Source organism: Moschus berezovskii, chromosome 20 (assembly GCF_049115385.1).
Source record: "Moschus berezovskii isolate FMDL1 chromosome 20, NW_MosBer_1.0, whole genome shotgun sequence".
NCBI lineage: Eukaryota > Metazoa > Chordata > Mammalia > Artiodactyla > Moschidae > Moschus > Moschus berezovskii.
In genome coordinates, this window is record NC_142479.1 from 49508081 (window position 1) to 49524510 (window position 16430).

The 16430-nt window shown below is 40.7% G+C and overlaps 1 protein-coding gene and 1 non-coding gene across 4 annotated transcripts in view; one reads left to right on the forward strand and one right to left on the reverse strand.

Annotated features, from left to right (window-relative positions):
• Nucleotides 1-16430, reverse strand: part of B4GALNT2 (beta-1,4-N-acetyl-galactosaminyltransferase 2 (SID blood group)) — a 104026-nt gene that overhangs the window by 52195 nt on the left and 35401 nt on the right. The gene's annotated exons all lie outside the window — the stretch shown is intronic.
• Nucleotides 9197-9326, forward strand: LOC148774722 (small nucleolar RNA SNORA3/SNORA45 family). The gene has a single exon (XR_016035607.1). It is a non-coding gene; the product is annotated as a small nucleolar RNA SNORA3/SNORA45 family (small nucleolar RNA).

Genomic DNA, 16430 nt, shown 5'->3' on the forward strand with positions numbered 1-16430 from the left:
GTAAATATTCTATCTTTGAAGGGTAATGTGGCAGTTATGTGCTCAGATGAACCGCTGGAATTCCCTTCCCTCTGTAATGCCAGGTTAGGGATGGCCACAGAGAAACTTGCATGAGATTCAGAGGCAGTGCAGACGCTGGCAAGTTCCAACCACCTGGTCCTCTTTCCCTCAACTCTGTGTCCAGCCCTCCTTCCCAACAGCTGGGCCTGCTGACCAGCTATCTCAGGTTCACTATACGAACTTTCTCTGAGAACTCACAGTAGTGTAACCATGAGGAACAAACAACCTTTCATATACTTCTCCAGCCGCTCTCTTTGTGGCTGTACTCCAGAAAACAGATGTTTCTGAATTCTTCCCAGTTCCAGCTCATTCACCTCTGACAAGATGATTGGTGACTTTTCTCTAATTTTATTTTTTGCACTTGTCCCAAAATTGTGCTAATTCCTATAATAAATTTCTTATTGTGCAATCCTCATTGAAGTTCTGCTTCTTTGCTTAAAGCTTGGGGGATTCAGATAAAGGTTGTGTACAAACACCCAATACCATTATCAGCTAAAAATCTAACAATCAGTCTTTATTACCATCAAATGTGCACAGGGTTCCCTTCTGTCTTTTTTTTTTTTTTTACAGACTGAAATAAGTCGGTGGGCTTCCCTGGTGGCTCAGAGGTTAAAGCGTCTGCCTCCAATGCGGGAGACCCGGGTTCGATCCCTGGGTCGGGAAGATCCCCTGGAGAAGGAAATGGTAACCCACTCCAGTATTCTTGCCTGGAGAATCCCATGGACGGAGAAGCCTGGTAGGCTACAGTCCACTGGGTCGCAAAGAGTCGGACACGACTGAGCGACTGAACGGAATGGAACGGAACGGAAGGCATACATATGGAACCTAGAAAAATGGTACTGATGAACTTATTTGCAGGGCAGGAAGAGACTCAGACATAGAAAACAGACTTGTGGACACAGCGGAAGAGGGTGGGACTAACTGAGAGAGTAGCATTTGACATATATAGACAACCACCCATAAAATAAATAGCTAGTGGGAAGCTGCTGTATAGCACGGGGAGTTCAGCTTGGTGCTCTGTGACAACCTAGAAGGGTGGAGTGGGGTGTGCTGGGGTGGGAGGCAGGCTGAAGAAGGAGGGGATATATGTATACATAGAGCTGATTCACGTTCCTGTACACAGAAACTGACACAACACTGTAAATCAATTACAATCCAATTAAAAATAGAATCAAAGCAGAATCTAAATAAGATGCATACATGGGTTGATATGTTTCATCAGTTCCTTTTAATATACACCATTCCTCTGTTTCTCTTCCTAGAAACTTACTTGTTTAAGGAACCATGTTGTTTATCCTACATAATTTGGATTTTCCACATCTGGACTGTGCTCATTTCAGCCCCCCGGGGCCATGTTCCTTTGTTCCCTGAAATTCCTTTAAATTTGTAGTTAGATCAAGAGCCTTGATCAGATCCAGGTTTGATTTCTGAGAAAATCCCTTCATCGGTGATGGTGTGTGCCCCTCCATCAGAGAGGCTAGGTGCAGCATCTCTCTTTTGCGGAATATCAGTAGGCATTTGTTGACTGCCCACATCACGGGTTCTGAGTATTCTGGGGCTCAGGATCTCTATTTTTTTAAAAATTTGTTTTTGATGTGGACCATTTTTAAAGTTTTTATTGAATTTGTTATAATATTTCTTCTGCTTTATATTTTGGGTTTTTAAGCCATGAAGCACGTGGGATCTTAAAGCCTCCACCAGGAATCACACGCCCTGCACTGAAAGGCAAAATCTTAACCACTGGACTGTCAGGGAAGTCCCTGGACCTCTTTATAATCTTAAAAATTACTGAGGACTCCCAAAGAGTTTTTGTTTCTGTGGGTTATATCTGTCAATGTTTACCATTTTGGAAATTAAATTTGAGGACTTTTTAAAAGTACGTATTAATTTAGAAATAACATAATAAACCCATTAAAAGCTAACACAACATATTTTTATGAAAAATAATTACATTTTTCCAAACAAAAAGTAGTGAGAAAAATGGCATCATTTTACATTTTTGCCTATCTCTGTAATATTTAGCTTAATAGATAAAATTAATCCTTATATTGTTTCTGCGTTCAATCTGTTACGTTGTTTGGTTGAAATATGTGAGGAAAATACAGCCTCACACAGATATATAAGATAATTGTGGATATTCATCTTTGATACCATGCCAAAAATCAAGAAGTAGTAGTTAAAAGGTTAGCAGCAACCTGGAATCTAAAACCATATCAATGAACTTTTTTCATTGGTATGATTTGGACTTTGAATGGATCTTTCACCTACACTCGATTTTATAACACCATGCATCATTCATATGGAAAACATTGGTTCACTGAGCTATGCTGATCTCCCAAATGCATTTTTAATGCAATACAGAGAATTCATTCATTAATATCGACACCAGTCTCATCAGAAATGTCTCTAAATAATAAAAGTCTCAAACTCATTGCAGTAGAAATAAGTTTTACAAAGTTCTAATTTTTTGGAAAGCTTGAATTTTATGATTGGTAACAAATACTACCAGTTGTTTTCTTTAAATGGACAAGATCACTTAGTTAAAAGATATCTACCAAAAACAGAAGTCTGAATAACCAGCTTATTCTTCATTTTTATTCATTCTTTAAACAAAAAATATTTCAATTAAAAAGCAGCTAGTTCAACTTGAGGACAGAAATCAAAGCAAGATCCTCTTATGATCCCCCTCCTAGAGGAATGGAAGTAAAAACAAAAATAAACAAGTGGGACCTAATTAAACTTAAAAGCTTTTGCACAGCAAAAGAAACTATAAACAAGGTGAACAATGCTCAGAATGGGAGAAAATAACAGCAAATGAAACAACTGGCAAAGGAGTAATTTCCAAAATATACAAGCAGCCCATACAAGTCAATACCAGAAAAACAAACAACCCAATCAAAAAGTGGGAAAAAGACCAAACAGACATTTCTCCAAAGACATACAGATGGCTAACAAACCCATGAAAAGATGCTCAATGCTGCTCATTATTAGAGATATGCAAATCAAAACTACAATGAGATATCACCTCACACCAGTCAGAGCAGTTATAATCAAAAAGTCTGCAAACAATGAGGGAGAGGGTGTGGAGAAAAGGGAATTCTCTTGCACTGTTGGTGGGAATGTAAGCTGATACAGCCACTATGGAAGTCGGTGTGGCGATTACTTTAAAAATCTAGAAATAAAACCACCATTTGACCCAGCAATCCCACCACTAGGCATATACCCTAAGGAAACCAAAACTGAAAAAGACAATGTACCCCAATGTTCATTGCAACGTTATTTACAATAGCTAGAACATGGAAGCAACCTAGATGTCCATCAACAGATGAATGGATAAAGAAGCTGTTGTACATATATGCAATGGAATATTCCTCAGCCATAAAAAGGAATGCATTAGAGTCCGTTCTAATGAGGTGGATGAACCTAGAGCCTATTTATACAGAGTGAAATACATCAGAAAGAGAAAGATAAATATTGTATACTAACACATATATGTGGAATCTAGAAAAATGGTACTGATGAGTTTATTAGAAGGGCAGCAATGGAGAAACACACAGAGAGAACAGACTTATGGACATGGCAGGGATGGGGAGGAGGGAGTGGGTGAGATATATAGAGAGTGTAACATGGAAACTTACATTACCATATGTAAAATAGATAAGCAATGGGAATTTGCTATTAGACTCAGAACTCAAACAGGGGCTCTGTAACAACCTAGAGGGTGTGATGGGAAGGGAGGCTCAATAGGGAGGAGACATATGTATACCTGTGGCTGATTCACATTGATATTTGGCAGAAAACAACAAAATTCTGTAAAGCAATTATCCTTCAATTAAAAAATAAATTTTTAAAAAGTGGTTATGAAAAAAAAGCAGTTAGTTCAGCTCCCTGCTCAAATTGCACAAGCACTTTTTCTCGAGGCAACAACTGCACTTCAGTCTGTAGTAGAAATATTTTACTGTTCATCAAAAGATATATTTAAAATTGTTTGTTTTTTCTTCATGCCACATGCAGGATCTTCATTTCCCCACCAGGGACTGAACCCTCACCCCCTGCAATAGAACTACAAAGCCTTAACCACTAGACTGCCAGGGAAGTCCAAAAATGGTATTAAAAAAAAAAATCAATTGATTTAACCATTTCATCAAGGATATTCTGAAGTTTCCCCTGAGTGTGGTGGGAAGAATGCAACTCCCACCAGTTCAAGCGAAGGTACCAGTAGCAGTTTTCCATCACTGTCCCTGCATCATCAGTGTCAAAGTCAGCATAGTGAAAAAGGCAATTAGCATCTTAATACTATCATGAAATAGTTCTGACCTTACAGACTCCCTGAGGAGGTCACTGGGGCCCTCAGGAGTCTCTGCCCACAATTGAAGAAGCCCTGCTCTAGCCTTTTCTTCTATAGGGATGTCAGGGTTTTCTCTCCCTGATTTTAGAAGCTCCAGATGTTCCTGTAACAGAGCAGGAAGAGCACAGCCCTTAGCAGGTAGCCGTTGTTGTGCCTTATTACTCTGACCCGTTACTAGGCATCAGGTCTTTCTCAGCCATTGCCTCAGTGGGCCCTGCCCACAGCAACCAACCATCAATGAGTGACCCTTTGTTGCCTTGCTCAGCTATTGGTCAGGGCCGCAGTGTGCCCCGCCCAGTGGTACCTGTCAATCACTGGGGAGGTGATTGAGTCAACAGGCAGTGGTGCGGTGGTCATCAGGTGGAGAGTGGCTTAAGAGAAAGATTCAGGCCTTCTACTGGAGGCCCTACAGCTTACCCAGACTTGGGTCAGAAGGTAAGTTGGACAGCCCAAGGAACAGACTGGGGACTACGTCCTGTAGGGCTCCAGAGCTCTCACTAAGGCCCCTTCCACTAGCCTTGGCTCAGCCCTTGAGGCAGCAGTGAACCTCTCCCCCATCTCTGTCTCTGCAACCTAATAGAAGGGGCCCTCTGTGTGAGTTGCAGTCTGGGAGACCTGGTCTCCCCATTTGGGTGGCCTGAGCAAACTGAGGGCCAGTTGGGTTGGATGCCTGGCTTCCTCAGGGATGACAGCTGGGCAGGATGTGGGAACTTGGTCCTGAAAGAGCTGCCAACTGAGATCTGCCTCCTCTCAGCCAGGACTGCGGCTCTGGGGTAAAAGTTGTGCCTTGGGACTTTGCCCTTTCTTGTCAGGACAGAGAATAACATTTATCTGGTAGAGATTTACAGGAACATGATTACCTCACTATGACCAGACCTCAAGAACAAAGGCTCTGACACGGAGAAGTCTGCAACAAGTAACCACGTGCATCCCTCACCTTTTGCTTTTAAAGAGACTTGCTGAAAGCTTTCAGTAACTTTGGGGTTCTTAGGGCATCAGCCACTCATCTCCTTCTATGAATCTGTAATAAACCTTTCTCTATTCCAAACTCTAATGTTGAATATTGATGGACCTCACTGTGCATCAGGCATCAGTTCAGTTCAGGTCAGTTCAGTCGCTTAGTCGTGTCCGACTCTTTGCGACCCCATGAACCACAGCACGCCAGGCCTCCCTGTCCATCACCAACTCCCGGAGTTCACTCAAACTCATGTCCACTGAGTCGGTGATGCCATCCAGCCATCTCATTCTCTGCCGTCCCCGTCTCCTCCTACCCCCAATCCCTCCTAGCATCAGAGTCTTTTCCAGTGAGTCAACTCGTCACATGAGGTGGCCAAAGTATTGGAGTTTCAGCTTTAGCATCAGTCCTTCCAATGAACACCCAGGATTGATCTCCTTTAGAATGGACTGGTTGGATGTCCTTGCAGTCCAAGGGACTCTCAAGAGTCTTCTCCATCACCACAGTTCAAAAGCCATCAATTCTTCGGCGCTCAGCTTTCTTCACAGTCCAACTCTCACATCCATACATGACCACGGGAAAAACCATAGCCTTGACTAGACAGACCTTGGTTGGCAAAGTAATGTCTCTGCTTTTTAATATGCATCAGGCATAGGGACTTGCAATTTCAGTAACAACAGCTTTGACTATATAGACCTTTGTCAGTAAAGTGATTTCTCTGCTTTTTAAAATGCTGTCTAGGTCGGTCACAGCTTTTTTTCTTTTAGATTCATGACTGCAGTCACAGTCCGAAGTGATTCTGGAGCCCAAGAAAATAAAACCTGTCACTGCTTCCACTTTTCCCCCCATCTATTTGCATGAAGTGATGGGACCAGATGCCATGATATCAGTTTTCTGAATGTTGAATCTTAAGCCAACTTTTTCACTTTTCTCTTTCACCCTCATCAAGGGCTCTTTAGTTCCTCTTCACTTTCTGCCGTTAGAGTGGTGTCATCTGCACATCTGACGTTTTGATATTTCCCCCAGCAATCTTGATTCCAGCTTGTGCTTCACCCAGCCCAGTATTTTGCATGATGTACTCTACATATAAGTTAAATAAGCAGAGTGACAATATACAGTCTTGATGTACTCCTTTCCTAATTTTGAACCAGTCCGCTTTTCCATGGATGGTTCTAACTGTTGCTTCTTGACTAGCATACAGGTTTCTCAGGAGGCAGGTCAGGTGGTCTGGTATTCCCATCTCTTTAAGAACTTTTCAGTTTGTTGTGATTCAGTCAAAGGATTTAGGGTAGTCAATAAAGCAGAAGTAGATTTTTTTTTGGAATTCTCTTTTTTTCTATGATCCAACAGATGTTCGCAATTTGGTCTCTGGTTCCTTTGCCTTTTTTTTCTTTTTTTTCAATATTTATTTATTTGGCTGTTCCCGGCCTTAGCGGCAGCATGTGAAATCAAGTTCCCTGACCAAGAATTGAACCCTGTCCTCCTGCATTGGGTGCACAGAGTCTTAGCCACTGGACCACCAGGGAAGTCCCTCCTTTGCCTTTTCTAACCCCAGCTCGTACATCTGGAAGTTCTCAGTACGCCTAGCTTGAAGGATTTTGAGCATTACCTTGCTAGTGTGTAAAATGAGTGCAACTGGGTGGTAGTCTGAACATTCTTTGGCATTGCCTTTCTTTGGGATTGGAATGAAAACTGACCTTTTCCAGTCCTGTGGCCACTGCTGAGTTTTCCAAATTTTCTGACATACTGAGTGCAGCACTTTCACAGTATCATCTTTTAGGATTTGAAATAGTTCAGCTGGAATTCCATCACCTCCATTAGCTTTGTTCATAGTAATGCTCTTTAAGGCCCACTTGACATCACACTCCAGGATGCCTGGCTCTAGGGAGTGACCAGACCATCATGATTATCCAGGTCATTAAGGCCTTTTTGTATAGTTCTTCTGTGTATCCCTACCACCTCTTCTTAATTGCTTCTGCTTCTGTTAGGTCCCCGTTGTTTCTGTCCTTTATTGTGCCCATCTTTGCATGAAATGCTCCCTTGTTATCTCCAGTTTTCTTGAGATCTCCAGTCTTTTCCATTCTATTGTTTTTCTCTATTTCTTTGCACTGTTCACTTAAGAAGGTTTTCTTTTCTCTTTGCTGTTCTCTGGAACTCTGCATTCTCTTGGGTATATCTTTGCCTTTCTCCTTTGCCTTTTGCTTCCCAAACACAAAATTGAAGAAAATAAAAAGACACAGAAATTTTAGAAATAAAAAAATAACAGTACTGAAAACTTAAGTGGATGAATTTAACAGAGAATTTGACAAGACTGGAAGATAGGTCAGACTATAACTGCCAAGGAGGTGGACAGATAAATTAGGAACTGGGATTAATAGATAAACATCCTTATATATAAAATAGGTAAACAACAAGAATTTACTGTATAGCACAAGGAACTATATTCAGTATCTTGTAATAGTCTATAGTGGAAAAGAATCTTAAGAAGAATAGATATATATGTATGCTAGTGCTGGAGAAGGCAATGGCAAGCCACTCCAGTACTCTTGCCTAGAAAATCCCATGGATGGAGGAGCCTGGTAGGCTGCAGTCCATGGGGTCGCTAAGGGTCGGACATGACTGAGCGACTTCACTTTCACTTTTCACTTTCACACATTGGAGAAGGAAATGGCAACCCACTCCAGTATTCTTGCCTGGAGAATCCCAGGGACGGCGGAGCCTGGTGGGCTTCCGTCTACGGGGTCACACAGAGTCGGACACGACTGAAGTGACTTAGCAGCAGCAGCGTGCTAGTGCTAGTGCTAAGCTGCTTCAGTCGTGTCTGACTCTTTGCAACCGCATGGACTATAGCCCACCAGTCTCCTCTGTCCATGGGATTCTCCAGGCAAGAATACTGCAGTGATTGCCATTTCTTACTCCAGGGGATCTTCCCAACCCAAGGATTGAACCAAATCTCCTGTGTCTTCTGCATTAGCAGCTGGGTTCTTTACCACTAGAACCAACTGGGAGGCCTGTTACAGGCCCTTCATAACCTAATATCCAAGCTACCGTTTTCTAACCTAATCTGCATCTACTGCCTCCAAACATTCTCACAGAGCTCTGCTATGACATTCTTACTATACCAGTTTATCTACCTTGGGATTTCTCTGATAGCTCAGTTGGTAAAGAATCTGCCTACAATGCAGGAGATCCTGGTTTGATTTCTGGGTCAGGAAGATCCGCTGGAGAAGGGATAGGCTACCCACTCCAGGATTCTTGGATTTCCCTTTTGGCTCAGCCGGTGAAGAATCTGCCTACAATGCAGGAGACCTGGGTTCAATCCCTGGGTTGGGAAGATCCCCTGGAGAAAGGAAAGGCTACCCACTCCAGTATTCTGACCTGGAGAATTCCATGGACTGCATAGCCCATGGGGTTGCAAAGAGTCACTCAGTCATGACTTTCACTTCACTTCACTTCACTTTTCTACCTTATTGGTTTTCCAGCTCTACTTCTTTACGTATGTATATGTATAACTGAATCACTTTGCTGTTTACCTGAAACATTGTAAATCAACTAAACGTCAATAAAAAACAAAATAAAATAACTGCCAAAATGGATAATATAGGAACAAAAGATCTCAAATTAATAAAAGAATCAAAGACACAGAGGAAACAGTCAGTATTCGAGTACTGGAGAAGAGGAACTGGGGCAGAGGAATACTTGAAGAAAAATGACTGAAAATTTTCAAAATTAATGAAGGAGCTTTTATGAAGTTCTATTTAAGCCACAAGAAAGAAAATTAAACAGAAATACACACCAAAAAGCATTGTAGTAAAAATTAAAACACAAGGAGAATCAGGGCTAGAGTCAAGCTTGGGTATCAGCTACTGCCTGAGGGCAGTGGAGTCCTCCAAAAGTAACTGCTGACCTTAGTTACTGGCTGTGGCCCTCATGACATCATCAGTCACCAGGTTAGTGACATTCATCAGACTGACCTATACAACTGTTAGATCCATGCATGCCCACATATTAGGGGGAGGTTTAGGAGACCTCTGTTACAGAAGTAACAGCTGTAGAAACTATCAAGGGACCTGAATTCTAGTCTTGGCACTGCCTCTGACCTCAGTGACTTACTCTGGTTCCATGAAAAAACTACTCTTTTCCACTTGATAGCTTTGGTGGCTTTTTAAAGACTTGTTCTATTTGAAAAGTGGAGTACCTGCTATGTCACTCTTTCGCACGAGTCGATAACTCACACTGTAAAGGGGGAGACGGGATGTGAAGATGATAAACATAGCTTTTTAATCGTAGTGAAGTAGTGAAAATGGCAGCCTTCTCTCCCCAGTCACGCAAAATTGGTGAGGCATTACTACTTAAAGAGGAACCAGAGCTTCTGCCCAACTGTCAACCTTGATAAAACGTGGATCTTGGTCAGTGAGCAGACACAGGTAAATGCTGCCGAGAATAAGACTGGGGTGAGTCATAGCATGGGTGTGGTGCGATTGGGCTACTCGGAAGTTCTGGGGAGGGGGAAGTTCCCAAAGCAGCCTGTCACGACAGCCAAATTCTTCAGCAGAAGGGCTGAGGTGATTTAAGGTGTGAGTGGGGCTTTTGTCACGGTAGCTTGAAGCCACACGGTAGGAGATGCATAACATTAAACAAATGCTCTTCAAAAAACAAATAAAATACAAGAAGATAATCTTAAAAGCAGCCATAAAAGGTTACCTTTAAAAGAAGCTGCTAGTTAATTTTCCAACAGAATATATGGGAAGCCAGAGATACTGAAATATCTTTGATACCACCAGGACTATTCAAAAATGAAGGTGCCCATAAAGGTGTTTCTAGACAAGCAACATTTGAGGGAACTGATAACCAGCATATTTGCACTAAAATAAAGGTAGATTACTCCAGAAGGAAGATCATAAAGAAATAAGGAAGAGAAATAAAACTGAAAAGTGGGTAAGTCTAGATGACTACTGACTATATAAAATAATACTGTTTTGTTTAGTGACAGTAAGAGACAATAAGAAAATCATAAAACACAACAGAACCAAAAAAGATTGACGTAATGACACGTAAGTCAGGAAAAGAGTAAACAGACTAAAAGTGTTCCAAGGTCTTTACATTTCCCTGGGAAGAAGATTAAAAAAAACAATTAAGGACTTCCCTGGTGGTCCAGCGGTTAAAACTCTGCTCTTCCAATGCAGGCAGCATGAGTTTGATCACTGGTTGGGGAACTAAGATCCCACATGCCACGTGGCACAGCCAAAAAATGAAAATAAATAAAATAAGAATTAAATAATTTTTAAAAACAATATTTTAGACTTTGGTAGGTCAAGAACCTTATAATACATGGTGTAACTACTGCAGAAATAAAATATAAATAATAAAGCTAATAGACAGGAAAATAGGATAATAAAAAAAATCAATTCCGAAAGTGCAAGAAGAGAGAAAAGAAGAATATAGACCAGGCAGAACAAATAGAAAGCACTCGCTGAGATGTTAGATTTAAACCAACTATATCTTGTTATTCAGTCACTAAGTCATGTCCAACTCTAAGACCCCCATGGACTGCAGCACGCCAGGTTTCTCTGTCCTCCACTACTCCCCAAGTTTGCTCAAATTCATGTTCATTGAGTCAGTGATGCTATCTAACCATCTCATCCAATAATTACATAATTGATTAAATGCTCCAATTAAAACATAAGGTAATCAGACTAGATGGAAAAAAGAAACCCAAATATATGTGGTTTGCAAGAGATACATCGAAAGAAAATTATATAGAAACATTGAGAGTAAAAAGGAAGATAAATACACTAAGTGTAACCAAGATAAAGCTGCTATCTCTATATTAATAATAAAGGAAGTTGACTTAATTAATATCAAGTGAAGCCTACTTCACTTGATATTAATATAGAGATATCAAGCAAAACCACAGATAGAGGAATACCTCAAGTTATAAAATACTCAGCTCACAGAAAGAGATAACAATTCTTTATTCTAATAACATAACCTTAAAATATATAAGGCAAAATACTGAAAGAATTACAAGGAGAAACATACATATTCACAATCATGGTGAGAGAGATTTTAATCTGATCAACAAAGCAATCAAAAAATTAATAAGCATTTAGATGATTTGAAGCAATCAGCAAACTTTATATAAATGGACTATATAAAGCCCTACATGTAGTGACTACAGAATATGAATTTCTTCCAAACATACACAGAACATTTACAAAAACTGAACATATGCTGGGTCATAAAACAAGTGTCCAAAATTTCAAAGAATTTCAGTAATATAGAGTATATTTTCTAACCTTAATGCAATTAAGTTGCCAGTGAACAATAAAAAGATAACTAGAAAATCCTTGCTTTTAAAAATTCAGAAATGCACTTCTAAATAACCATGGGTCAAAGAAAAATCACGATGGAAATTAACATTCGTTTGAATTACATGACAGTGAAAATACCACAAATCACCACCACTGGAAAGCAACTAAAAAACAATACTCACAAAGAAATTTATGCCTTTGAATATCTCTATTAGAAAAGAAGAAAATCTGAGAGTCAGGAAGTCAAGCATCTACCTCAAAAATCAGAAAAAGATCAGTAAATTAGGCTCAGAATAAAGTAGGAAGAAGAAAATAATAAATATGAGAACAGAAAATAATGAAATAGGAAACATATACTTTAAAGTATCATTGAAGCCAAAAGCTGTTTTAAAAGTGAAAGTGTTAGTTCGACTCTTTGTGACCCCATGGACTGTAGCCCACCAGACTCCTCTGTCCATGGGATTCTCCAGGCAAGAATCCTGTGGGTTGCCATTCCCTTATCCAGGGATCTTCCCTGGATCGAACCTGGGTCTCCTGCATTGCAGGTGGATTCTTTACCATCTAAGCCATCAGGGAAGCCCTTATAAAAGTAATAAGCTCATTGGAAGGAAATAAGATAAAAACAAGAGCAGGCACAAATCACCAAAGTCAGAAATGTTGGGGGCATTACTTGAAACTTAAGGCTATTAAGGAAGTAATAAGAATATAAATGAGTAATTTTGTGACACTAAACTTGAAAATTTAGAGGAAACAAGCAAGTTCTTAGAGAAGAATACAGCTTTAAAAAACTGACACAAGGAAAAATAGAAAATTCTGAATAATTCTATAAGCCAAATTTTCATTTTCAGTTGACTTCCTATTCTTCTAAAGAATAGGGAAAAAACTACAACTTATGAAACAACATAAACGTTTCACCAAAACCTTACAAAGATTTAAGAAAGAAAGAGGGACTTTCCTGGTGGTCCCATGGCTAAGACTCTAAGCTCCCAATGCAAGAGACCCAAGTTTGATCCCTGGTGGGGGAATGAGACTCTACATGCCACAACTAAGAGCGCTAATGTCACAACTAAGGCCCACAGCAGCCAAATAAATAAAAACAAATATTAAAATTTTTTAAAAAAGAAAAAAACCACAGTCCGTCTCATTCATGAAAATAAATGCCAAAGTCCCATGGTAGCCAGTCTCCCGGGTGGCCTTTGGATGGTCTCAGCTTCCAAGTAGTCACACCTTTGTGTAGCCCTTTCCACCCTGGCCAAAAACAGCACAGAGTGGAAGAAGCCCCTTCCCACACGAGTCTGAGTGGCCAATACGAAAACAACATGGGTCACTTCTGAGACTGCTAATAAAAGACTCTGTGACTATCACCTTGGTGACACATTCTCAGAGGATCTGTTCTGGAAAAGCCCACTGCTATGCTGTGAGCTGCCCATGCAGAGCCACGTGGAGAGGAACTAAAGTCCCCAGCCAACAGGCACTTGAGTGAGCTAGGAAGTGGATCCAGCCATCAGCCCCAGTAGAGTCCTCAACTCATCACAGTTATTTCATTAAACTGTGTTATGTTTCCATTGGATAGGTTTATGGTTATTCTTTTTAGTGACTTTATTTTTTTAATTTTCACAGCTTTAATTTTTAATATGGTGATAGGAATAGATACAACCCACCTAAACAAAAGTTCTCTGGGGTCCTCAATAATTTCTAAGCATTACAAGGGTCCTATGGCTGGATGGCATCACCAACTCGATGGACATGAGTTTGAGTGAACTCTGGGAGTTGGTGATGGACAGGGAGGCCTGGCGTGCTGTGATTCACGGGGTCGCCAAGAGTCAGACACGACTGAGTGACTGAACTGAACTGAACTGAAACCAAAAAGACCAAGAACTGCTGATCTAAGTTCTAAGCAATTACTATGGTTCTTGATAATATAATTGAGCTTTTACAAGGACTTATAGTACAATACAGGGAGTATAGCCAATATTTTATAATAAATATAAATGGAATATAACCTTTAAAATTCATCAGTCACTATAGAAAAGACCCTGATGCTGGGAAACATTGAAGGCAGGAGGAGAAGCAGATGACAGAGGATGAGATGGTTGGATGGCATCACAGACTCAATGGACATGAGTCCAGCAAGCTCTGGGAGGTGGTGAAGGACAGGAAAGCCTGGCATGTGCAGTCCCTGGGGTGGGAAAGAGTCAGACACCACTGAGGAACTGAACAACAAAATGTTGCACACTTGAAACTTATTGTACATCAACTATACCTCAATAAAAATTTTAATAAGACAATAATAATACAGAAGAGCTTCAAATTAGCACAGTACTTATGTAAAAATTATATTACATAAGTATTATATTTATATTATATTATTATATTATATATTATATTATATTATATACCTTAATAAAAGTTATATTCTATGTACAAGTTAATCTGAAGAACTCACAGGCACAGACACAGCTGGTTCCCAACACATACCTGGCTCAGCTACAGAGATTCTTTTCAGGAGTAAACGTGCAATCAGAATAAGTATTCAGAATTGCTCAAGCCCATTTCTCCATTTAAGCAACCGATGTAAAATAGACACTAATACCACAATAATTTTAAAGACACAACCAAGCATCTGGTTACTTCTATCTTTAGTGGTGACCACTTGAGTTTTTCATTTGTGTTTAAAATTTAAAATAGCAAAAACAGTGCAAACTGCCAAGTATATTTTGTTTGGTATGAATTTACCACTTATGAGTTAATTCATATATAAACTATTTGAATATCTTTAAAAATTGAAGTTTATTTTTAATTGTCTGCAAATGAAAGAGCAAGATAATAGTAATTATCATTGGTTCAGTTCAGTTCAGTTCAGTTGCTCAGTCGTGTCTGACTCTTTGCGACCCCATGAATCACAGCACACCAGGCCTCCCTGTCCATCACCAACTCCCGGAGTTCACTCAAACTCATGTCCATTGAGTCGGTGATGCCATCCAGCCATCTTATTCTCTGTCATCCCCTTCTCCTCCTGCCCCCAATCCCTTCCACATCAGAGTCTTTTCCAGTGAGTCAACTCTTCGCATTACCATTGGTATTATATATTATTACTGAAGATAATTCTGTCCTATAGAGAAGGGTATTAAAAAATGATCAACTGATGATGTCAAATATGCTAGAGTCATAACTTTTCCAAGAGGTCAGGACAGTTGTATCCCCCGTACCTGGTATAATGCCTCTCACATGGTAGGATTATCAAATTTTGTGGAATGAAATGCTATGAATAAAATGTCCCACACAATCAAAAAAGTACTGACTATCCTCAGAGTTAGATTCCAACCTGCTCCTTTCAACGTAGCCCTTAGACAACCTTTATTCTCCATTTCCACAACTGTAGCTTGGACATCACACTTCAAAGAGTGCTGAGGTGAACTCTGGTGGTACAATCTAGAACAGGGCCTATTCATAACAAATAAGTGGATGAAAGGAATTTACCGACCAACATTTACGGAGTTTTACTGCATGCTACTATAGCAATTGTTTCTTGGGTAGGTAGGGTGTGTTGGAGTGAACTATCCTATCACAGAGGGACAAAAATCAGAAATATCTTCAGAGTCAGGTATTTTTTTAATAAAAAAGATAACTAAAAAGGCAAAGAAAAGGTTAAAAGAAATAGTTTCTTCTAAGGAAGAAACTTTAGTTCCCCAAGGCCACAGGAGTCAGCAGCCTTACTTTCACAGAGATATAAACATAGCAAAACTATCAGGAAAATCCAGAACTTTTGTTCACAATTCCAGCGGTCCATATGTGAAGGGAAAATCAAGTTTGCTGAGGACTTGCCAGCTTTTAATTCCTTGGCACCAGTTGGGAGCCTGGTGCCGGGGCTCCTTCTCACTCATCAAGGAATGTGGGATGAGGGGAGTCTTTGGCTAAGGAAGGGGAGAGGGCTTTCTGCGACGAAAGGGCTACCTCCTCCCCTCGCTCAGCCACAAAAGTGAAAGTGTTAGTCACTCAGTTGTGTTGGACTTCTTGCGACTCCCATGGACGAGGCTCCTCTCTCCATGCGATTCCCCAGGCAAGAATACGGGAGTGGGTAGCCATTCCCTTCTCCAGGGGGTCTTCCCCACCCAGAGATCGAACCTGGGTCTCCCGCATTGCGAGCGGATCCTTTACCATCTGAGCCACCAGGGAAGCCCTTACACACTGCGCTTCATGTTAATGCCCATAAAACATCATCCTTCCGACACGTTTTTGCATTGCCGGGAGACGCCTTCCTTATTAGCATTAAATGGTCGCTTTAGTTTCGAAAAATACATAGAAAGTAAACTTTGGGGATAAAAAGGCACAAATTGTATTTCTGATCCTTCTTCCTGGTTTATAAAACTAAATGAGCCCTCCAAGTCTATTTTTCCCCCTGTTAATTATTACGCTATTCCTTAGAGGATTTAGCGCCCGGAGCCACAAAACAAACATTCTGCCTCGAGACTGTCGCCTGGACCTGAGAACCAACTTTTCAAAATCTCTGACTCCTAAACCCCAGGCTGTTTTTTGAAGCTGCGTAAGGGAAGCAGCCGCTGTTTCTGACTGCCCAGAGCCGGCGGTTTCCGCGCCGGGGTCCCAGGCCCTGGGGACCCACACCTCCAGCCCTGTTCAGAGCCTCCGGGTTCCAGGCCGCTCCGCATGCTCGGCAACACCGCACTAAGCACTCCAGGCTCAAGAAGCAACCTCCACGTCAAATTTTTCATTTCCACCTCTAAAAACCAGTGTT